Raw genomic sequence first — 24,971 nt, 5'->3', positions numbered from 1 at the left:
GCCATAGACTTCAATGTTATGAAGTCCGTGGCGGCCGCTCCGAGGTCGCGGCGCGCTGCTCGCACCGCGACCTCCAAGTAGCGTCGCCCCTATGTGAACGGGGCCTTAGCCCTTTTTAATTGTTTTTACATTAAAAAAATAAATAAATTATTATTTATTTTAAAAATGTTTACAATTATTTTATTTTACAATTTATTTTTAAATTAATACACGTTTAAGTGTTTTTTTTTTTTTTTTTACAAACACTTAAACATTGTAATAAACTTAATTTAAAAAAAAATTGTAAAATAAAATAATTGTAAACATTTTTAAAATATAATTTATTATAAAAATGTTTTACAATTATTTTATTTTACAATTTATTTTTAAATTAATACACGTTTAAGTGTTTTTTTTTTTTTTCTTTTACAAACACTTAAACATTGTAATAAACTTAATTTAAAAAAAAATTGTAAAATAAAATAATTGTAAACATTTTTAAAATATAATTTATTATAAAAATGTTTACAATTATTTTATTTTACAATTTATTTTTAAATTAATACACGTTTAAGTGTTTTGTTTTTTTTTTTTACAAACACTTAAACATTGTAATAAACTTAAACTTAATTTAAAAAAAATTGTAAAATAACTGTAAACATTTTTTAAATAAATTATAATTTTTTTTAAAATGTTTACAATTATTTTATTTTACAATTTTTTTAAAATTAATTTATTACAATGTTTTAATTGTGTTTTTTTTTTTTAAATCTTTTTATTTTTTTTTTACAATTTGTTATATTTTTACAGGAAAGCCTGCAGCGCTGGGGGAGGGGGGATCACAAGCAGGCAGAACAGGGAGGGGGATCGGTGTCAGAGAAGTAATTACAGGAATGATGCCCTGTGTCTGTGTCTCTCCCTGCAGCAGCTGAAAGCTGGCAGGAGGGGGAGAAACTGGCTACAGAGAGCCACACAGGGCTTCCTTCTGTAATTGCCCCTCCTCCCAACCGCACCGATTCCCTGTGCTCTTGGGGCCCCCCCAGTGTGCCCGGGCCCCCTACAGGAGGACTGGTGGTTCCCTCCCCCCTATCAGCGGCCCTGTATGTGTTACAGAGTGATATATTTCAAGCATTTCTTTCTTTTTAATTTTGATGATTATGGCTTACAGCGAGTGACACCCTAAAATTCTGTATCTCAGAAAATTAGAATATTACATAATACCAATAAAAAAAAAAGATTTTTAATACAGAAATGTTGGCTTAGTGAAAAGTCTGTCCATGTACAGTATAGGATGCACTCAATACTTGGTCGGGGCTCCTTTGGCATGAATTACTGCATCAATGCGGTGTGGCATGGAGGGGATCAGCCTGTGGCACTGCTGAGGTGTTATGGAAGTCCAGGTTGCTTTGATAGCAGCCTTCAGCTCATCTGCATTGTTGGGTCTGGTGTCTCTCATCTTCCTCCTGACAATTCCCCACAGATTCTCTATGGGGTTTAGGTCAGGCGAGTTTGCTGGCCAATCAAGCACAGTGATACCATGATCATGTGACCATGATGTTACTAAAAATTACCTGCTAATAGTAACAACATGGGGTCCCCGCTAAATCCAGGACTACTTTTCAGCTGTAGAGGGCAGCAAACCAGAGGAATGATAAATGGCTTCATGTTTTCAGAACTGTAAGGAGTCTTGTGACTCCTCCAACATGCCTTGCAGTTCGCCCACTAAATTTAGTCACAAACACCTAAAGGTGGATTGGAGGCAATATAAGAAAAAAAATGATCACTGTTTGTAAATTAAATGCTTAGTGCTGCCCCCCAAGGCACTGGTCCACGAGTGGCATTATGGGAAAAGCAGTCCTGGTTTCAGGGTCAGATTGGGAAACTTCTGCCTTGGAATGGAAGGTGGAAGTGGAGAGCCTCATGACTCTGCATACAGTTGCGCCTCCTGTGCACGTACAACACTTTGCAGAGTGGAAAATGTATTCGCCGTCATCAGTTTTTGAGTCTGAGATCAGCAGCATTGTGAAATGCCGGCTCTGAAGTGGTGTAGCTGGAGGCAGCAATCCTGGATAAGCCGGTCACTTCTCTCTAGACTGGGGGGACAAAAATATGTTGTTCTAAGAAAAAAAATTACTGAAGTCTTCACATGCACCAAAAATTTTCTAGCTATTTTTAATTCTTTGAAATCGATAATAATAAATAATGATCATAGGCTAATAATGAAAATAATAAAATAATAGGATCATAGTTTAAAAACTGTTGTTGTTTGTTGTTATTATTTATTATTATTATGAATAATAAGAATAATAATATTAAAATGAAAATAGTAAAACATAAGAAATAAGAATGTTATAATATTATTGTTTTATTATTATTGTTAATAATAAAAAAATATGTTTTACTTATAATTATTCTTATTATTTCTAATAATATTAGAAATGAAAATAGTAAAACACAAGAAATAATAATGTTATACTATTATTGTTTTATTATTATTGTTAAGTAAAACATTATTTTTATTATTAACAATAATAATAAAACAATAATAGTATAACATTATTATTATTTCTTATGTTTTACTATTTTCATTTTAAAATTATTATTCTTATTATTTCTGATAAGTAAAACATTTTTTTTTATTATTATCAGAAATAATAAGAATAATAATATTAGAAATGAAAATAGTAAAACATAAGAAATAATAATGTTATACTATTATTGTTTTATTATTATTATTGTTAATAATAAAAAATAATGTTTTACTTATTATTATTAGAAATAATAAGAATAATAATATTAGAAATAGTAAAACATAAGAAATAATAATGTTATACTATTATTGTTTTATTATTATTGTTAATAATAAAATAATGTTTTAATTATTATAATTATTATGAATAATAAGAGAAATAATATTAAAAATGAAAATAGTAAAAAATAAAAAAAATGTTATACTATTATTGTTTTATTATTGTTAATAATAAAAAAATGGTTTACTATTATAATAATTATATAATACAAATATCATAAAATAATAAAATTATAATGTTTAATAGGATAACTGTAAAGCAATGTTATTATTAATAATAACCTAATATAATATCACATTATTATTATTATTATTATTGTTCATAATACTATTGCTTAACTGCCGGTTCACACTACTCCGACTTGTCAGGCAACTTGGTCACCTGACAAGTCGCGCTCCATTCTGTGCAATTGGAACCATTCTAATAGGAGCGACTCAAGTCGCTCCGACTTAGAAAAAGGTTCCTGCACTACTTTTGGCCGAAGTCGGAGCGACTTGCATTGACTTCCGTTATGTGAAGTCAGTGCAAGCCGCGCCGAAGTCGCGGTGCACGACGACTTGTTCAAGTCGCCCCGAAGCGGTGTCGCCATAGTGTGAACCGACTCTTACTGTTGTCCTTTTAATTATTAAACATTATATTATAATTGTTTTATTATATTTTATGATATTTTCATTATATAATTTTATGATAATGGTAAAACATTATTATTATTATTTTTATTAATAATAATAATAATAAACCAAAGGAAATATCCTGCGCTCGGTACACCCTGGGTGGGGTCTGATTGAATACACCCTAAAGGGACTGCTGTAGACTATAAACATCCGACACAGAGCAAGTATAAAAATCCTACAAAAAAATAGTGCGCTTTGCCTCTGGAATAATATATATTACTCAAATTCATAAACAAAACGTGTATATATATATATATATATATATAATTTTTTTTTTTTTACACATTTTGTTTATGAATTTGAGCAATATATAATATTTCAGAGGGACATTGCACTATTTTTTTTTTTTTTTTTTGTAGAATAATAACAACAATAATATAACAGTAGAGGTAGTAGTAGTATTAACAACATCAGTATAGACATTATAACCTCACCGTCCACGGAAAGATCCACTTGAAAATAAAATCCCCAAAATGCACCTTCCTAATTGCTCTTTTTTTTTTTTTTTTTCGCTTCAGTGTATGCAAAAAATTGCCCGGTGATCCTGCCATTGCCCTTTATTATTTTATTATTTCTGGTTCCCGGCTGAGAGCTTTATTCTGTCCCTATTGAAATGGCTGAATCCCACTGGCGTTGTTCACATCTCGAAGATGCGTCGCTTTATTATGTATTCATATTTTTAGTGCATGACCCCTATTACACATGTGCTGTTATACTGTCTTTGTGCTAATAATAGTAATAAGGTGTGTGTGTGTGTATATATGTGTGTATATGTATGTGTATATATATATATATATATATATATATATATATATATGTGTGTGTGTGTGTGTGTGTGTGCGTGTGTGTGTGTGTGTGTGTATATATATATATATATATATATATATATATATATATATATATATATATATATATATATATATATATATATATATATTTATTATTATTATTATATATTTTTTTATACAAAATTGACCTACCATTGAATCCATTTATTTATTTGCACTCTCTTTGTGCTAATAATAGTAATAAGGTGTATATCTATATATTTTTTTTTTTAATAACAAAATGGACATACCATTCAATCAATTTATTTATTTGCTAAGTGATTTCTAACACCTGCAGGTATTTATTACCATACTCTCCCTGACAACGCTTTCATCCGTGTTTCTCTTCAGAGGGACAGCACCATCATTTTCCAGGCATCATTAAGTGTCTCCATCTACTTCCTGGGCTGAGATCCTGGCTTAGATGTAGTTTAAAAAATGGAATTTGAATGTAAAATATTTGTCTTTATTTCGTGCTGCGGTTGCTATTTTATGGAAGTGTGCTTTGTAGAGCCCCTTCTGCTTCTCTTTACTGTACGGCGTACGCCCACGTGTGCGTCTGATTCTACAGATATGGCGATCTGTGGTGCGTTGACCTTTTATTAAGCAGTTTGCAGAGACATGACGGGGTTCTGTGCATGCTGTGGCTGTGATAGAATTTATATTTGTGGTAGAGGTGGATTTCCTGAAACGCTCTACTAATTCTATTTCTCATTTAACATAAGCCTGCGTTGGGTTTGAGGTGTGCTTCACAGGACATCTCTCCTAAATGATTATCAACCTGTTTCCAAACACCTCTACAAAGTACATCCACCCTATAAAGAAAAAACAAAAAATGTAGCACTGTCCCCCTAGGGTTTGCTGTATGATGACTTGTTGGGTTTTCTCTTAATACCAGCACACGGTCACTTAGGGACAGTTCACACATACTGATGGCTCGTTACTCAACGAACAGTCCAGGGTTATTGGTTTTTAATATTTATTGTGGAATTTGGATGGAAGAATGGAATAGTGGGATACTCCAACTGGAACTATGTTCATTGGATAAGGACAACTCTCACTTGGTCTCACCAGGTTGCCTGTGGGAGCAGACACACTGCTTGAACCATACTGCCTTATGTATGGAAAGGGTTAAGTCTCCTTGCTCCTTCTCCAGCAATAGACTTAGTGATCTACTTTTTTCTTCAGGACACTCTCTAGCATCCCCTTTACTGACACCCGTCCACTGACTCCTCTAGCTGCAGGGGTGGCCCCCCTCAGGTCAGGCTCCGTGACACAGATCTGTACTCACTGTGTACTCACTGTTTCTGCATACAGTGAATACAGATCTATGTCACGGGGCCCCCCTCAGGTCAGGCCCGTGACACAGATCTGTACTCACTGTATGCAGAAACAGATCCTTCTAGTGTCTCCCCTCCTAGTCAGCTTTACAGGACCTCTGAGTTCAGTTCCTCTCTAGCTCTTTTTAGGACCTCAGGTTGACCACCTGAGGCCACATGGCAACTTCTACAGAGGAGGAGGCAGCCAACCCCTCCCTCCAGCTGAAAGACCCTGAGAACATGTGCTACTGGCATTTATACAGTATCCCAGCATGCACCAATTTATACAGTATCCCAGCATGCACCCTATTGGACCAGTGTGAAACACTTTTCAGACAGACTGAGTTGCACCTGAGCATATTGAGCAGACCTCACTAGCAGATCCTGCTCTCTGGTAGGAAGAAAACAATAAAGATTTACCTGCAATCCCTCTGGTAAGCAGACAGGATTCAAAACTATACTTTCTCTCTCTAGAACAGGGATCCTCAAACTACGGCCTTCCAGCTGTTACAGAACTACACATCCCATGAGGTATTGTAAAACTCTGACATGCACAAACATTATTAGGCATGATGGGAATTGTAGTTCCCGAACAACTGGAGGGCCATAGTTTGAAGGCCTCTGCTCCAGAACCTACCTAGGAGGGTGCTACAAAAATAAATCCCCAAAAATGCGTTCTTGTTTCTATCACTGGCCCTCATCTCATGTCCGCTGTAGCCCAGTTGAGATACAATGAGATTAGTTATTTCTCAGCTGTTACTCCTTACTTATGGATGAATTCTGCGTTGAATATTTTTAACTTTTGATAACAGTTTAGTGCTAGATGTGACTTTTAGCCCACCAATTTAGAGTGTAGTTCTGGGTTGTTTGTATATTTGCCTGCTTGGTGGTTGGCATCTCCCATTTTTTGACGTGCCAAATAATCCAGTTCCCTTCTTCTACACTTTCTATCACTCCAACTTCAGTAATTGAACCATTTCAGATATGAAAGAATTTATTAGGTTGTTTCAGGAAGTTTTTATGAAAGTTTTACAAGTTACAAAACTATGGCTGGATGCAATGATAACGAAGGACTTGGTGTGGAAAAATCACATTGTAGCTACTTCAAAACAGATACATGATTAGGGGACATGAGGGCCTGATCAGTTAATTTAGTCATCCATGTCTAAGTGTCCAACCTGACCCTACTGGCCCCTGTGCATTGAACGTTTGTTGGAGGTCAACAACTCTTTGGCCTTCACCCAACTTTCATACTTTTAGTCATTAAACTATTATGTTCAGCTATAAAAGGGGTTCATTTTATTCATAGATTGATTGATTTCGTCAGCTATGTCTAAGTGGCCAACTTGACTCTAGTGGTCCCATGCATGGAATGGTTCTTGGAGGTCAACAACCTTTTAACATCCAACCAACTTTTAGACTTTAGTTACTGAACCATCATGTTCTGATATAAAAAGGTTAATATTATTCATCGATTGTCAGTCATGTCTAAATGGCCAACTTGACTCTAGTGGCCCCATGTATGGATTGGTTGCTCGAGGTCAACAGCCTTTGGCCAGTCACTTCATTTTCAGACACTAGTTACTGAACCATCATTTTCAGATAAAAAGGGGGTGTTATAATTATTATTGGATAGATTTGGTCAACCATGTCTAAATGGCCAGCTTGGCCCTAGTGGCTTTGTCATGGTTTGAATGGTTGCTGAAGGTCACCAACCTAAAGACAGTCACTAAATTTCAGGACACTAGTTACTAAACCATCATGTTCAGATATAAGAGGGGTTAATATTATTCATGGATATATTTAATCAGCCATGTCTAAATGACCAAGTTGACCCTACTGGCTCCAAGCATTGAATAGTTGTTGGAGGCAAAAAACATTTTAAACTTCACCCAATGTGCATACTTGATTTACTAAGCTATTATATTCAGGTATAAAAAGATTTAACCCTATTCATGGATAGCTATAGCCACCCATGTCTAAATGGCCAACTTGACACTAGTGGGCCCCATGCATGGACTGGTTGCTGGATGTCAACAACCTATGGACATTCATCAATTTTCAGACTTTAGCTATGGAACCATCCTGCTCAGATATAAAAGGGGTTACTCTTATTCATGGATATATTCAGTCAGCCATGTCTAAGTGTCCAACTTGACCCTAGAGGCCCCTGTGCATTGAATGGTTGTTGGAGGTCAAGAACTCTTTGGCCTTCACCCAACTTTCATACTTTTAGTCATTAAATCATTATGTTCAGCTATAAAAGGGGGTTAATTTTATTCATAGATTGATTTAGTCAGCTATGTCTAAGTGGCCAACTTGACTCTAGTGGTCCTATGCATGGAATGGTTCTTGGAGGTCAACAACCTTTTAACATTCACCCAATTTTCAGACTTTAGTTACTGAACCTTCATGTTCTGATATAAAAAGAGTTAATATTATTCATCGATAGATTGTCAGCCATGTCTAAATGGCCAACTTGACTCTAGTGGCCCCATGCACGGAATGTTTGCTGGAGGTCAACAACCTTTGGGCAGTCACTTAATTTTCAGACACTAGTAACTGAACCATCATTTTCAGATAAAAAGGGGTTGTTATTATTATTATTATTATTGGATAGATTTGGTCAACCGTGTCTAAATGGCCAGCTTGGCCCTAGTGGCTTTGTCATGGTTTGAATGGTTGCTGAAGGTCAACAACCTAAAGACAGTCACTCAATTTTAGCACACTAGTCACTAAACCATCATGTTCAGATATAAGAGCGGTTTAATATTATTCATGGATATATTTAATCAGCCATGTCTAAATAACCAAGTTGACCCTACTGGCTTCAAGCATTGAATAGTTGTTGGAGGCCAACAACCTTTTAAACTTCACCCAATGTGCATACTTTATTTACTAAGCTATTATGTTCAGATATAAAAGGGTTAATCCTATTCATGGATAGCTATAGCCACCCATGTCTAAATGGCCAACTTGACACTAGTGGGCCCCATGCATGGACTGGTTGCTGGAGGTCAACAACCTTTGGACATTCATCCAATTTTCAGACTTTAGTTATGGAACCATCCTCCTCAGATATAAAAGGGGTTACTCTTATTCATGGATATATTCAGTCAGCCATATCTAAATGACCCACTTAATTCTAGTTGGGCTCCATGTTTCTAATGATTGTTGGGCGGTCAATGACTTTTCACTTCAACCTGATTATCAGACTTTTAGTTACTAAACCTTCTTGTTCCAATAAAAATGGTTAATCTAATTCATTATTAGATTTAATAAGCCGTGTCAAAATGGCCAGGTTGACCCTACTGGCTTCATGCATTGAGTGGTTGTTGGACAGACTTTAGTGACTGAACTATCCTGTTCACATTAAAGGGGTTGATGCTATTTATTGATAGTCAGTCACCCATGTCTAAAAAGCCAGCTTGACCGTAGTTGCCCCATGGATGGGAATGGTTGCTGGAGTTCAACAATCTTTTGACATTCACCCAATGTTTAGGCTTTAGCTACTGAACCATCTTGTTTTGATATAAAAGGGTTGATCGGATTCATTGATAGATTTAGCACATGTCTAAATAGACAAGTTGACCATACCACCTCCAAACATTAAATTATTGCTGGAGGTCGACAACCTTTTGTCCTTCACTCCATTGTTAGCATTTTGAACTGGAAGCCATGTGTCCTCTCTACACAGGACAGGGGGCTCCATCTGGGGTGGAGAGTTATTTGTTGGTTGGGCTGTCGGAAATCGCTGCTTCCTTCCATAATCCCCTTGGAAACTGCGTTTGTGAACTTGGATTGCTCTACAGGTGTCCTGGCTGCATGTTGTGGATTCAGAAGCTCAACTTGGACTGAGGTCAGGGGCCACCTGCAGCAGCGACAACTCATTAGTAATTATTTAGCAATTAGGGACATTTTCCTGCGTGCGCCTGGGGAAGGTAGCAGCTCACAACGTGACCTTATCGTGAGTTCTAGAGCCGAGCAAGACAGCAGAGACTCCCTTTTGTGCTCAGAGCTGCGTAGCTGGCTGGAGGTGCCTGCCGTGGAATCTGGCTTGATCTGGCCCTGGAATGCCACCCCTAAGGGTGTATAAGAACAATATTACGTGTGTCTGTGTTCAGCCAACATGGTAAATCTTCTCTCTAGCCAGATTAAACATAGAAATGTGAAAGGGTTTAATCTGTCTAATGAACAGGCCTTTTGTTTTAGCAAAGTCCATGGCTCGGCCATGGGGTGCACAACAACAGGTATAGTGCCGTTAACGGAGGCAAAATCTGATTAAAATACATTCAGTCCAGTTTGCTGCTCCGCTTGACCCAACTGGCTGGTACGGTCAGCATTGATCTTTTGTCCTTTGACCCAGAAACGATCTGATTGGTTCCGGCACTCAACACAGATACTTTTTTCCTGATTTTATGAATTTTTTTTCATAAATTTGAACAAGCAACAAACCTTCTTGATCTGTTCCTGCATCATTACGTGTCACCATATCTCAGTGTCTCTAATAAGGTTTTGAACTTTTTGCTTTGATGAGCTCTAGTACGTCACTAAGGTTTCGGTATCACTGACATTGTGTGACTTTGTGGTTAGGAGAGTTCTCAAAAGAAATGTTTTATTGCACTCACCAGGGATTCCTCTGCTAAACTGACTTTATTCAATTGTAGGGCTATGCAGCATGTGAGACCAACTAAGGCAGTCGCCTCAGGTTGCACTTATGGAGGCACGGTAGGGGGCAGCACTGAGGCTGGATTGTCAATAGAGGACACTCTGTCCTCGGTGCATGTTCAGCTCCCACAGAATTATTGATTGTTGTGGTACAGGTGGCGGCCTGCCGCATAACAATCAATGATGGTGTGTGGCCCAGCCGTCTGCATCCTAGTAACAAATGATGCTGTGTGCCCTAGCCGCCTGTGTCCTAGTAACAAATGATGCTGTGTGGCCCAGCCGCCTGCATCCTAGTAACAAATGAGGCTGTGTGCCCCAGCCGCCTGCGTCCTAGTAACAAATGATGCTGTGTGCCCCAGCCGCCTGCATCCTAGTAAATGATGTTGTGTGGCCCAGCCGCCTGCGTCTTAGTAACAAATGATGCTGTGTGCCCCAGCAACCTGCGTCCTAGTAACAAATGATTCTGTGTGGCCCAGCTGCCTGCGTCCCAGTAACCAATGATGCTATGTGGCCCAGCCGCTTGCATCCTAGTAATTATGCTGTGTGCCCCAGCAACCTGTGTCCTAGTAACCAATGATGCTGTGTGGCCCAGCCGCCTGCGTCCTAGTAACCAATGATGCTGTGTGGCCCAGCCGCCTGCGTCCTAGTAACCAATGATGCTGTGTGGCCCAGCTGCCTTTGTCCTAGTAACCAATGAAGCTGTGTGGCCCAGCTGCCTTTGTCCTAGTAACCAATGATGCTGTGTGGCCCAGCTGCCTGTGTCCTAGTAACCAATGATGCTGTGTGGCCCAGCCGCCTGCGTCCTAGTAATAAATGATGCTGTGTACCCCAGCAACCTGCGTCCTAGTAACAAATGATGCTGTGGGGCCCTGCTGTCAACATTCTAGCACTGATGATGCTGTGCAGCTCTGCCACCAGCATACTACCAACTGTGTGACCTGGATGCTGGCATCCTAGCAACCAAATATGCCTCACCTCCACCCAACAGCACCCACAATGTGGGTCCCAGGCCCTCAGGTCAGACAGTAGGCTGTACCTGGGGGGGGGGGGGAAAGGGGGGCACAACCCAGGGGTCATTAGAAAGTTGGCTTGTGAAGTGTACACACACTCCCAGTGTGTACAGCCCACCCCCCATCACTGCCACCACTGTAAGGCAAACTCTTAAAGTCCCTGTGAAGCAGGGCTGGACGATGAAGATGATCAGCACAAGGAGCAAATCCGTTAATGTACTGGGAGGAGAGAGCAGAATGAGAGATGAGGTCATCACTGTACTGCTTTTCCTTTCACTGTCCCATGTCCCACTAAAAGTGGTCTGAATGATGCTGACCATCAGACTGAGGACATCTTACTTTGCGGGAAATCTCTGGATTGAAGCTGGGTATTGCAGCAAAGCTGCTTTGTATCATTTCATTGTATCATTTAATTTTTATCTTCTTTTTGGCTGGAGTGTAACACAAGCGTGTTCATAGATCTGGATAGGCATTTAGAACTTGTAGACCAGTAACGTGCAGAATCTCAGACAGTCCTGGAAAAAAAAAACATTCTACCAAGGATTTAGAATACCCTCAATTCACTGTGGTCATAATAATGGCACTCAAGGGACTTCAAATTGCGTATTGTGCCTGGAAAATCAGCCAGCTTTGAAAATCCGCTTTCGCAAAATGGAAAAAGGAGTCAGAAATATGTAAATATATAAATTCCAATAATCCCTAATGGCCTTTTCTGTAGAGTGAACGACCCTTGCTTGTATACCCCATGTAGCTGAATAATTCCATAACCCCTTTCACCTGTTTGCACACCTGTCCAGGTGAATAGAACTGCATCCCATCCCCCTAATACTCTGAATCTATATATACTGTATGTTTAGTATTGTATTCTTCTATTTATTTGTGTACAAAATTGACGATCCCATTGTCCTGCCTTACAATATCACCATTGTTGGAGATGTGACATCACTAAAGGATCAGTCTACCCGGACTTGTAGATGGAGAATGTTGGGCTGAGTCATTGCTAATATTTCTTGAAGACCACATTGGTGAAATTGCACGATCATAATACTTAGAGCTGTTTCTGTCCGTCTTTGGGGTTCGGGTGTTTTCACTCCTCCCGTTACATTCCCTGTGTAGCACCTGTGACGAACGCCCATTTGCTGGGATATTCGCCACGGGCTACTGGAGGTGTGTGGAGGCCAGATTCCTGCCTACGGACTATGGGTCCTGGCTTGTAGGGGAGTGCACCTCTGTGTGGTGGTATATGCTGGAGGACCATGGGAGTAGTGTTACTTTGGACTCAAAATCGATGTCACCCCAAGATACCGACTCTGAGACTGGGATCAATGTTGCAGGCCTAAAGCTGCGTGTTACAGCAGAAGACTTCTCCACATGAGAGACTAAAGAGATGCTAACGACGTCAAACTCAGCTATTATCTACTGTGGGGATGTGTATTGACACTTATAAGAAGGTATTTTGAAAACGGAGATGGGCAGTCTGCAAGCCTACGTCTTCTACTCTCATCTGTTTAGAGGGGGTTGTGTATTTACACTTCTAGGAATGCGTTTTCGGCTTTGTTTTGGGGGCTTGTTGTTTGTTGAGTTAATTATGATAATGTTGCAGTCTCTTTCCAGATGGCCAAGGTATGTTAACTATGTTCCGTATACAATTATATTTGCATTTGATAATGAAATCAAACACCTGAGACTGTATATATTGGAAGTGAGTTGTTGAATAAAGTGTCTTTTGTTTTACCCTTCATTGAGCTAAGGCTGATGTTTGGGGGGAATTGAGGGGCCCGGTCACTGCATCACGTGAGATTCTGACATACATGAGACAGAAATACTTGGTCCAAGTATTGGGGATCTGTTACAGCACCCTCCTAGGTAGGTGCTAGTGAGAGAGTATAGATTTTGGCTCTGTCTACTTACTAGAGGGGCTGCAGGCAAATCCATATTGCTCTTTGCTTACCAGAGAGCAGGATCTGTTAGTTAGGTCTGCTCATTGTGCTCAGCATGCGATTCATTGTGTCTAGAGAGAGTTTCATGCTGGTCCAATAGGGAGGCATGTTGGGCAGTGGGAGGAAACCTGACGAATGGATGCATAGGCTTTGCTACACTCTTGCTGATTGGCAGAGGTGGGTCGCCTCAGTGCATTCTGGGATACTGTATAAAAGCCAGGAGCACATGTGCTGTCAGTCCCATTGGCTACCAATCATTATTAGAGACCAGGACCTGACTTTGACAGCTCAGTCTCTGTGCTGGGAGCATGCAGTGAGCGCACTCTCACCATAGAAATCCCTGCTGTTCATGGACGGCAAGTAAGCAATAAGTCTAGTCTCCCTGCCACCATGCATGTGCGTTACGAGGGCAGCAAGTGGTTACTAATACTGTGTTTGTTGACAAATATGACATAATTAGATGGCTTAAAGCTGTGGTCTCTAAGCTGTTGCCCATGGGCCAGGTGGGGCCCTTTGCTTGACTTTCTTCCACTGATCAGAAGCACTATTTCCCCCCCCCCCCACTGACACCAACAATGGGGCACTATTCCTCCCACTGACACCGATGATGGGGCACTATTCCTCCCACTGACCCCAATGATGGGGCACTATTCCTTCCACTGACCCCAATGATGAGGCACTACCTATCTCACTGATACCAATGATAGGGCACTATTCCTCCCACTGACACCAATGATGGGGCACTATTCCTCCCAATGACACCAATGATGGGGCACTATTCTTCCCACTGACACCAATGATGGGGCACTATTCCTCCCACTGACACCAATGATGGGGCACTATTCCTCCCACTGACACCAATGATGGGGCACTATTCCTCCCACTGACACCAGTGATGGGGCACTATTCCTGCCACTGACACCAGTGATGGGGCACTATTCCTCCCACTGACACCAATGATGGGGCACTATTCCTCCCACTGACACCAATGATGGGGCACTATTCCCCCACTGACACCAACGATTTTAAATTAAATTAAAACAAAATGTTAACTCTCCAATACTCTATCCATCAATAAACCAAAAAACTTGGGCTGGTTTTGTGTGGAAAACCTCGTTATTACATTCGATAATGCCATCAGAGACTTAACAAAAGTACTTCAAATTTTTATTTGCTATTACCATTCAACTTTGGAATGAATGGAATTTCCTGAACAAAAAGAATTTCTGAATGATAGAATTTCAATCACTCGGGAAACATTTTTTAACCCTACTTTTTTTTTTTTTTTTGGCACTACAATCGAAAGCTATTTTGATTTGACCCCATTAACTATTAGAAAATGAAACAAATGTTAAGAAATACATTTTTTTCAAACACAATTCTTCTTATGTATGGCCAGCTTTAGGCATGCTGGGTTGGGCCTTTCCAATGATGATTGCTTTTTCTGGCAACGGAATGCTATTGAATTCATATATGCTTATTTACATTGATCCAATGTGTAAGTTGAGTCATTTTGTTGATTTTAATATTTTGAAACTGCGTTTCCATGAACTATACTCAAGTGGATGCATACAGTACATATGGCTCATATATACTCAAGATGTTTAGAAAGTTGGATGTTGGAAGGTTTGCAAGTCCATTTAGCTCCTATACTCCAAAATTGCTTGCTTTATTAATTTCTGATGTGGACGCCTTTATTTATTTTTTTATTCCACTCTATAGTTTGGTTTTTACATTTTTAACAATACAAAAAGATGTGCCCAAGGCAAGAATACAGTATAAAATTATATAATAAAGTGCAGCGCTAAAATGTTATATATATACACAAGAAAGTATACATTACATAGTTACATAGTAGGTGAGGTTGAATAAAGACAATAGTCCAGGGGTGTCAAACTCAATTTCATTGTGGGCCGCATCAGCATTAGGGTTGTCCCCAAAGAGCCAGTTGTAGCTGTAAGACTGTGTATCTACTTAAATAGTACACCTAGATACCTAGGAGTACACATTGTACAGAGTGTAGAGTTCACGAGTGCGCTACGTACAGATTGCAGAGTTCAGGGGTGCGCTGTGTACAGGCTGCAGGGTTGAGGAGTGTATGATATATACAGAATGCAGGTTTTATGGGTGCACTACGTACAGAATGCAGAGAAAGGAAGTATGGGGCATGCAGAGTTCAGGAGTGTGCAGGGTGCCCCCCCCCCCACCCCCAAAAAGCTTCCTCACATCTCATCTGCATGGCTCTAGTGCCTCCCAGCAGTGTAGGTGGCTCCGTGTATCTCTCTCTCTCTCTCATTTGCAGGGAGATCATTGGTTGGCACTAGTGTTCCCCGCCGTGAGTGCATGCAGGGTAGGCAGGGATCTGCAAGAGCTGGAGGTGGAGTTCCACCACATTCTATCTGAAAAAATGCCCTGGGTACGAGGGCCACATGAAATGGCCTGGCGGGCCATATTTGGCCCGCGGGCCTTGTGTTTGACACTTTTGTGCATTGTGTTTGACACCTGGGCCTTGTGTTGGACACCTGTCCATCCAGTTCAACCTGTGTAGGTGTGTGTGGCCGTAATCATCTCTCATACCCCTGAATGTTCTGATCCTTGAGATGTAAGTCTAAGAGTCTTTTGAAAGCCACCATACTTCCCGCAGAAACCACCTCTTGTGGTAGAGAATTCCACAATCTTGTAGCCCTAACAGTAAAGAACCCCCTGCGTTGACTGAGGTTAAAACGCTTCTCCTCTAATCGCATTGTATGCCCTCGAGTCCTCATGCAATCCTTTCGACTGAATAACTTTTTTTCTATGCTGAGATCACCATTGAGATATTTATAAATTGCTATCATGTCCCCTCTCAGGCGTCTCTTCTCCAGGGAGAATAAATCAAGCGATTGCAGACGCTCTTCATAATTAAGGTCCTTTAGTTGCCCTTCTCTGGACTCTCTCCAGCTCCAACACATCCCTCATAAAACAGGTAAAATGGATATTATCCAAAATGTAAGGGAAAAAACAATAATCCATAAATATAAATAAACAATAATCCATAAATAAATATAAATAAACAATAGTCCATAAACTATGTGAAGAAGGCTGGAGAACCAGATGAGAAGTCAAAGAAAGTGTTCAGATTCCAATAATCATCAGTGAGATGGAACCCAACACCAACAATGGAGGTATATGCGCTCACCAATGGGTCAATCAAGCCAGATGATCCTCATAAGTCGGCAGATTCCAATCGCTATCGATCAGGCCTTATATTTCTGGATTATGATGGCTTGATCTCCAAGCAATAAACCGATATGCAAAAACAAGCCAAAGTATACGCACATAGTGTAAAACTGCTTCAAAAAATGGTCAAAAACACTTGCAAGCAACTGCAGGTAACCAGTATTGAACATGTGGAGTGATTACAGGCAGGAACAAACGACTCTGATGCGTTTCGTCATATGTGACTTATTCATATTACATTATTTATTTCCACTATGCCATGTATAATATGAATTTGAAACCAGCCTGTACCTGCAGAATCTGATGTTTTGTTATTTAAAGTTAACAATGGACAATTAATTTTGGTGAATGACATGGAATTAACGATATGCCAGGGTGGTCCACAGTCGCTAAGGGGAGCCCATGCATTGAGCAGAGGAGGGGAATTAAGGATGGATTCACATGGTTAGTTATGGAGAAAGTGTAAAATGGGAAAGGTATAAGGCAGGGGTCTTCAACCTATGGCCCTCCAGTTGTTCAGGAACTACAATTCCCATCATGCCTAGTCATGTCTGTGAATGCCATAGTTTTACAATGCCTCATGGGATGTGTAGTTCTGCAACAGCTGGAGGGCCATAGTTTGAGGATCCCTGGTATAAGGGGTGGAGAGGCTGCATTCTTGCATGGGAAATTTCTGGGTCAGCTTGGGACGGCATACTTTACCACTGAAGGACCAGAAGGTTTTACCCCCTTTAATGACCAGGCCATTTTTTATGATACAGCACTAATTTAACTGACAATTGCAGGGTCGTGCGACACTGTATCCAAATAAAATTGATGTCCTTTTTTTTTTCCCCACAAATAGTGGTGGTATTTGATCACTTCTGTGGTTTTTATTTTTTGCGCTATAAACAAAAAAAGAGCGACAATTCTGAAAAAAAAGAAATATTTTTTTACTTTCTGCTATAAAACCAAGGCAATAAAAAAAAAATTAGCTGGACCTGCTGATTGTCTCCCTTTCTGGCCAGTTGGCACGTGTGTGCGTCTCCCCCACTGTCTATTACACAAGCGACGTACATATATGTAGTTTTGCGTAATAGAGCAGACCGGCCGCTGTAAAACTACGGCGGCTGGTCGACAAGTGGTTAAATATAAGTCTGCACTGCGCCCTGAGCCCACCCAAGTTGTGTGACAATAGCTAATGAATATTCGCTATTGTCACATGGATTCTCCTCCTGGCCAATCAGGAAATGGGTCCTGGGGGGGGGGGGTTATGGGGGGGGGTGTATGTTGTGAGCGGGCTGGTGTGGTCCGGGAGGGGGGGGGGGTTTGGTGTGGTCCTCCCCCGGCCCATGGAGCACCAGCCGACACTGCAGGTGAGTAATATAAAGGGGTCAAAGGATGCCATGGGGTTGATTTTACTAAAACTGGAGAGTGCAAAATCTGGTCCAGCTGTGCATGATAGCCAATCAACTTCTAACTTCAGATTGCTTAATTAGGTTTTGACAAAAAAAAACCTGAAAGCCGGTTTCTATGTAGTAAATCAACCCCATGTGTCTTTAAATGTATTTTCTCTGTTGTAGATAGAAGCTGTGAGGTCCTCCATCTGCCAGATTTCATTAATTTTGGTAAAACACATAGATATTGAATGAGGGGTGGTCTGTTTCCACATTGCAGGGATGCAGATGCGCAGGCTGCATTGAGTCTTTGAACTGCCAAGGATGATTTATGGCTTTTCAGTGGGATCTGGTTTATATGCAGTGATAAAAAACCTATGAGTCGCTGATCATGGTCCATTGAGGTGGGCTGTTGGATTAAAAACAACTTTGGCCCATCTGCTTGCTGTGAATACCCTAAAAATCAAATGGATATTCCCGATTTTTTTTTTTCTTCTTCACTTACCTTGTTTTTGAAGAAAGTATACTCACCTTCCTTCCACTTCCTCCCTCTTCGGCCGCGGCCCGCGCGGTGGCTTCCTGTTTGCGATGACTCCTGGGAGCTGAACGTCATCGCTTCCAGGAATCAATATGCCTCCACCGGCCCCGCTCGTCAATTCTGGTGCAGGCGCCTCATTCCCTGCTAAACAGCTTCTGGGCATCTCCAGGGATGACACACCGGCCCCGAAAGTGACGAGCGGGGGCGGTGCAGTGCATTCTGGTACGAAGAGGACACGGAAGAGGACGCAGAAGAGGATGCGCTGGCTTCAGCTGCCCACACCTGAGATGGCAGCGCTGGAGAAGAAATTTTCAAATGAAGTATTTCTTCTTGCAGGTAAGTGTGACCCGGGACAGTTCAGAGGCTATCCATTGTGGAATGTACTAGCCCTGACTGTCCCGGGGGTATTTTTATCAAAATTTCACCCCCGAGGCCGGAACTCTGCTTTAACTTCTGCACCTCTTGCCAGGAAGAGCCGATATGCTGATGATATTTTCTGGATTGTACTTTAGTAGAATTCAGTTTATGCATATTTATTCAAACACCTTTATTGGCGTTTGCTTTATCAGATGTATCATTATTTCCACTGCCTGGACTGTGAATGGGTTTACCACTGAGGTTCTGGTTTCCATACAGCTTTGCACCAAATGTATCCTGACGTTTGTAGGCTTCACATACTGAAGATCAATGAATGCGCCATATTTTATGACAGTACAATGATGGATGTATCTTCATGGATGGATCTTCATCTGTTGACTCTATGTTTGCACTTTGTGTTGCATTGATACGATCCTACATAGCAGGATCGTATGATCTCTGCAGTTACACCAGGGAGAATGACAGACGGCTTTGTTTACATCAGCCGCCTGCCTTTCTCCCTCTCCAGCGGGAGATCGCGAGTGACCGGCGGACATCGGAGCCGCCGGTCACTCACACGGGGTTGTACCTGAACGAGCAGGGGTGGGAGCGTGCCTCCGGCGGTGCACGCTCGCCCCCTGCAGGCTCCTGGGCGAGTGACCTAGTACTACGTCGCTTTGCCCAGGAGGGGCTGACTGCCGTAGTAAATATACTGTGGGCGGTCAGCAAGCGGTTAAGCTTCCTGAGGTGACTCTGGCCTAAGGCAAGCTATTCTTTGAGGTAGACTGTACTGCTGAACAACTTCAGGGCCCTTCCTTGCGCCCCCTTTGTCCTAAATCTTTAGGGCAAGGGTCTTCAAACTATGGCCCTCCAGCTGTTCAGGAACTACAATTCCCATCATGCCTAGTCATGTCTGAAAATGTCAAGAGTTTTACAATGCCTCATGGGATGTGTAGTGCCGCACCACCTGAAGGGGCCGTAGTTTGAGGATCCCTGCTTTAGGGCTTAACTACTTGGCACCCCCTTTACTGTAACACTCTAGGTGAGCTGGCTCCTTGATCCCCTGACTTCTCTGGAGTGGTCCCTTCTCTTAGGCAGACCCTTGGGCAGGCCCCTTAGTACTCAAGATATTGTTTTTCCTAAAGTCCTTTGCCCAACAGCTCCTCTGGTCAGCACACTGGATCCTCTGCGATCCTCTGCAGCACAGCTCCACTCCTGGTCCCTAGTCCGACCGCCTGGACCCCCTTCCTCACACCTGCAGGAGGAGAGACAGCCGTCCACCTCCTCCTGGGACTTTACTCCCGCCAAAAGACACCCTGTCACATGCCCCCTCAGGATTTATTCCCAATCCCAGGATGCATTGCGGCAATGCCCGCCCACTGGGACAGTCATAAAACCTGGTGTGCTATTGGCTAGGTTTCCTCCACTGTCCAACAAGCTCCCTTATTGGATACAGTGGGGAGACTCCCTAGACCCAACAAGTGACACCTGGGAACATGTGACAGACTAAACTTAACCGATCAGGCTCTCCTGATGAGCAGAACAGAGCCACCAAATGTGTTTACCTAGCACCTACCTAGGAGGGTGCTACATCTATTTACAGTATCTCACAGAAGTCAGTACACCCCTCGCGTTTTTGTAAATATTTTATTCTATCTTTTCATGTGACAATACTGAAGAAATGACACTTTGCTACAATGTAAAGTAGTGAGTGTACAGCTTGTATAACAGTGTAAATTTGCTGTCCCCTCAAAATAACTCAACACACAGCCATTAATGTCTAAACCACTGGCAACAAAAGTGAGTACACCCCTAAGTGACAATGTCCAAATTGGGACCAAAGTGTCAATATTTTGTGTGGCCACCATTATGTTCACAGCTCCACTTTATAAAACTCTGGTCCGACCACATCTGGAGTATTCTGTCCAGTTCTGATCGCTGGTCCTGAGGAGGGATGTGTTGGAGCTGGAGAGAGTCCAGAGAAGGGCAACTAAACTAATTAGGGGATTGGAGGACCTTAATTATGAAGAGCGGCTGCAATCGCTTGATTTATTCTCCCTGGAGAAGAGACGCCTGAGAGGGGACATGATAGCAATTTATAAATATCTCAATGGTGATCTCGGCATAGAAAAACAGCTATTCAGTCGAAGGGAGTGCATGAGGACTCGAGGGCATACAATGCGATTAGAGGAGAAGCGTTTTAACCTCAGGCAACGCAGGGGGTTCTTTACTGTTAGGGCTACAAGATTGTGGAATTCTCTACCACAAGAGGTGGTTTCTGTGGGAAGTATGGTGGCTTTCAAAAGACTCTTAGACTTACATTTCAAGGATCAGAACATTCAGGGGTATGAGAGATGATTACGGCCACACACACCTACACAGGTTGAACTGGATGGACTATTGTCTTTATTCAACCTCAACTACTATGTAACTATGTAACAGGTTGTCACTGGAGTCCTCTTCCACTCCTCCATGATGACATCACAGAGCTGGTGGATGTTAGAGACCTGGAGCTACTCACCTTTACCCTCAGCTTCTTTAGCAAGGCAGTGGTCGTCTCGGTGGTGTGTTTGGGGTCGTTATCATGTTGGAATACTGCCCTGCTTGACCAGTCACTGCCCTGGAACAAGCATTCAGATAAGGAATCTGTATCTGTGGCATGCTTGCTCGGAGTCAATGACTCAAAAGAAAAGAAGTCCGAGACAGCCTGGCAACCTGCATCTTCAGAGTGGGGCCAGCAAGGGCACCCCACCTATTTCTCTTTTGGCAGATATACTTTTGTGTTTTGGTAAGTGCCATCACCTCAGTTCTCGGCACACAAAGCCTCTGCGGTACAGGATGGGGGTAGATTTGTAGAAGTGGTTCAGATGCGGAGCTGGGGGATTTTAGGCATGTACAGCTGTACGGTCCTCTTAGCACTTCCTTGTGGCTCTCATCCAGTTTAAGAGGCTCCAGATGGTTCTGATGACAACTCCTTGCATAATTCTGCAGCTGGATGCGTCAAAAAAATGTTTTCTGGTATCTTAATGATGAATCCAATATTGGCTTATCACGTAACTGAGTTTGCTTCAGCAGCCATTTAACCACTTAATCCCCGGAAGATTTTACCCCCTTCCTGACCAGGACCTATTTTGCGATTCGGCACTGCGTGACTTTAACGGACAATTGCGCGGTCGTGCGATGCTGTACCTAAACGAATTTGACGTCCTTTTTTTCCCACAAACAGAGCTTTCTTTTGGTGGTATTTGATCACCTGTGCGATTTTTACTTTTTGCGCTATAAACAAAAAAAGAGCGACAATTTTGCAAAAATAACAATATTTTTCACATCTTTTTATATGAAATTCCCCCCCCAAAAAAATGTAAAAATCAAAATTTTTTAACATTTTGGGCCAATTTTTTTTACCATATGTTTGGTAAAAAAAATTGCAAAAAGCGTATTTTGATTGGTTATGCGCAAAAGTTATTGCATTTACTAACTAAGGGAAAGATTTTTGTCATTTTTGTTGTTTTTTTTTTTTTTAATGCGTAATGGCGGCGATCTGCGTTTTTTTTTTTTTTTTGCAACATTGCGGCGGACAGATCGGACCCTTGACTGACATTTTTGACACTTTTGGGGGTACCAGTGACATTACTACAGTAATCAGTGCTATAGATTGTAAGCTCTAACGAGAAGGGCCCTCTAGTTCCTCCTGTTTTGAACTATATTGTAACTGTATTCTCTTCCTTCACATTGTAAAGCGCTGCGCAAACTGTTGGCGCTATATAAATCCTGTATAATAATAATACATATGCACTGTTACTGTAAAATTACACTGGCAGGGAAGGGGTTAACTTTATTGGGGAAGGAGGGGTTATGTGTGTCCCTAGGGGCGTGATTCTAAGTGTGATTGGCTGTGGCTTGAGGTGTAGGAACAGTGATCAACGGTCCTACATAGTAGAACCGTATGATCACTATTCTTACACAGGGGAGAATGACAGGCGGCTTGTTTACATCAGCCGCCTGCCTTTCTCCCTTCACGGTGGACGATCGCGAGTGACCGCACGGACTTCCCAGGAAACGAGCCGGGGAGGGAGCGCGCCTTCGCAGGCGCGCGCTCGCCTGCTATTGGCTCACAAGCAAGTGACAGGCTAGTGACGTATATAGACGTCACTTTGCCTGGCCGGGGCTGACCGCTGCAGTATATGTACTTGCGGCGGTCGGCAACCGGTTAAAAAAAAAAAGATATTGTGAAATACAATTAAGATAAAGTGACAAAGACGGCACGTAAAAATGTGAGTCCTATTAAATGACTTCTGTTGTAATATTAGAGGGAAAAAAAAGCTTACCACGTGAAAAATTCCTTCTGGTTTCCCTTTAATCCCTTTTAGTAGGTCACTAATAAACAATATGTCAGGAGTCGGCACAGAAGCTGCAGAAGTTCAAACTTTAGCCGACCTGGAGGGTGTTCCATTATCTCTAAATGTGTATTTGTTACTCTGCCACAAAGCCAATTACGGGGCCAATAGTAGAGCTTCCCCACAGATGTGCGCACTTAGGTATGTCTAAGAGTGTTAAAACCAAAGACGCAAAGAGGAAATTGTGTTTACACTTCGCTTCTCTCCTTTAAATAAAATTCCACTTGAAAAGGAAGCAGGATAAGAAGCTTACTTAAAGTGATATTTAACTCAAAATGTCACAAACCGCTGACAAGTAGGGTTTTAACCACTTGCTTACTGGGCACTGTCAAGGTCTTACCTTGCCTTCCTGTTGGCAGCCATCTTGTGCACATGTGCAGACTGCTGCCTGGGCGTCGCTCAGTGATGATGCTGCACACCTGACTATATATATATATATATCACCTGATGGGTTGCAGTCCTTGCCCTTGTGTTTGTGCTCCAAGGGGCATTACTGCTAGCAGTCTTCTGTTCTCTGTGTTCCCCCATGTATGACCAGGCTTGGCTGACAACTACCCCCTTCTAGACTCGATCCCGGCTTGGCTGACGACTACCCCCTTCTAGACTCGATCCCAACTTGGCTGACGACTACCCCCTTCTAGATTCGATCCCGGCTTGGCTGACGGTTACCCCCTTCTAGACTCGATCCTGGCTTGGATGACTACCCACCTCTGGACTCGATCCCGGCTTGAATGACTACCCGCTTCTAGACTCGACCCTGGCTTGGATGACTACCTGCTTCTAGACTCGATCCCGGCTTGGATGACTACCGTCTTTTAGACTCGATCCTGGCTTGGATGACTACCTGCTTCTAGACTTGACCCCAGCTTGGATGACTACCCGCTTCTGGACTCAATCCTGGCTTGGATGACTACCCGCTTTTAGACTCGATCACGGCTTGGATGACTACCCGCTTATAGACTCGATCCTGGCTTGGATGGCTACACGCTTCTAGACTCAATCCCAGCTTGGATGACTACCAGCTTCTAGACTCAATCCCGGCTTGGATGACTACCAGCTTCTAGACTTGATCCCGGCTTGGATGACTACCCGCTTCTGGACTCAATCCCGGCTTGGATGACTACCCGCTTCTGGACTCGATCCCGGCTTGGATGACTACCGGCTTCTAGACTCGATCCCGGCTTGGATGACTACCCCCTTCTAGACTTGATCCCGGCTTGGATGACTACCCCCTTCTAGACTCGATCCCGGCTTGGATGACTACCCCCTTCTAGACTCGATCCCGGCTTGGATGACTATCCCCTTCTAGACTCGATCCCGGCTTGGCTGACTACCCCCTTCTAGACTTGACCCCGGCTTGGATGACTACCTGCTTCTGGACTCAACCCCAGCTGTTCCTGATTTCGCTCATTACTCTTGCTGTGTGTTATTTGTTGTTTGCTCCTATAAACTGCTTTATTTTACCTGCATCTTCGTGTGGTCTGGTTTCCTGATACCCTGACTACCTACTTCTAGACTTGACCCCGGCTTGGATGACTACCCGCTTCTAGACTCGATCCCGGCTTGGACGAGTCCTTAAAGCCAAACTTCCCCTTTGGGTGGAGTTCCACTTAAACTATAGTAGAAAAAAAGTCAGGTCACAAACCTGTCTGTGCTGTGTAGCAGAGCTGTGTAAATTTCAGGACGGGATGGACAGTTGTACAAATCCTTTGCTAGGTTAACCATCTGCTTGCCTGGAGCTTGGCTTTAGTAAACAAGCAATGCATATTTCTAAGTTCCAACAAGAAAAGGAAAATGAAAACCCCTGACATATGGTGTTGTGTATTTTTGTGGTTAAAACTTGAGTTGTGGTTGTGG

The 24,971-nt window shown here is 42.0% G+C and overlaps 1 protein-coding gene across 2 annotated transcripts in view; it reads left to right on the top strand.

Annotated features, from left to right (window-relative positions):
- GCGR (glucagon receptor) overlaps positions 1–24,971 on the top strand; it is a 119,224-nt gene that overhangs the window by 30,414 nt on the left and 63,839 nt on the right. The gene's annotated exons all lie outside the window — the stretch shown is intronic.

The sequence above is a fragment of the Pelophylax lessonae genome (assembly GCF_965119305.1).
Source record: "Pelophylax lessonae genome assembly, chromosome: 11".
NCBI lineage: Eukaryota > Metazoa > Chordata > Amphibia > Anura > Ranidae > Pelophylax > Pelophylax lessonae.
This window is presented reverse-complemented; position numbering and strand designations above follow the sequence as displayed.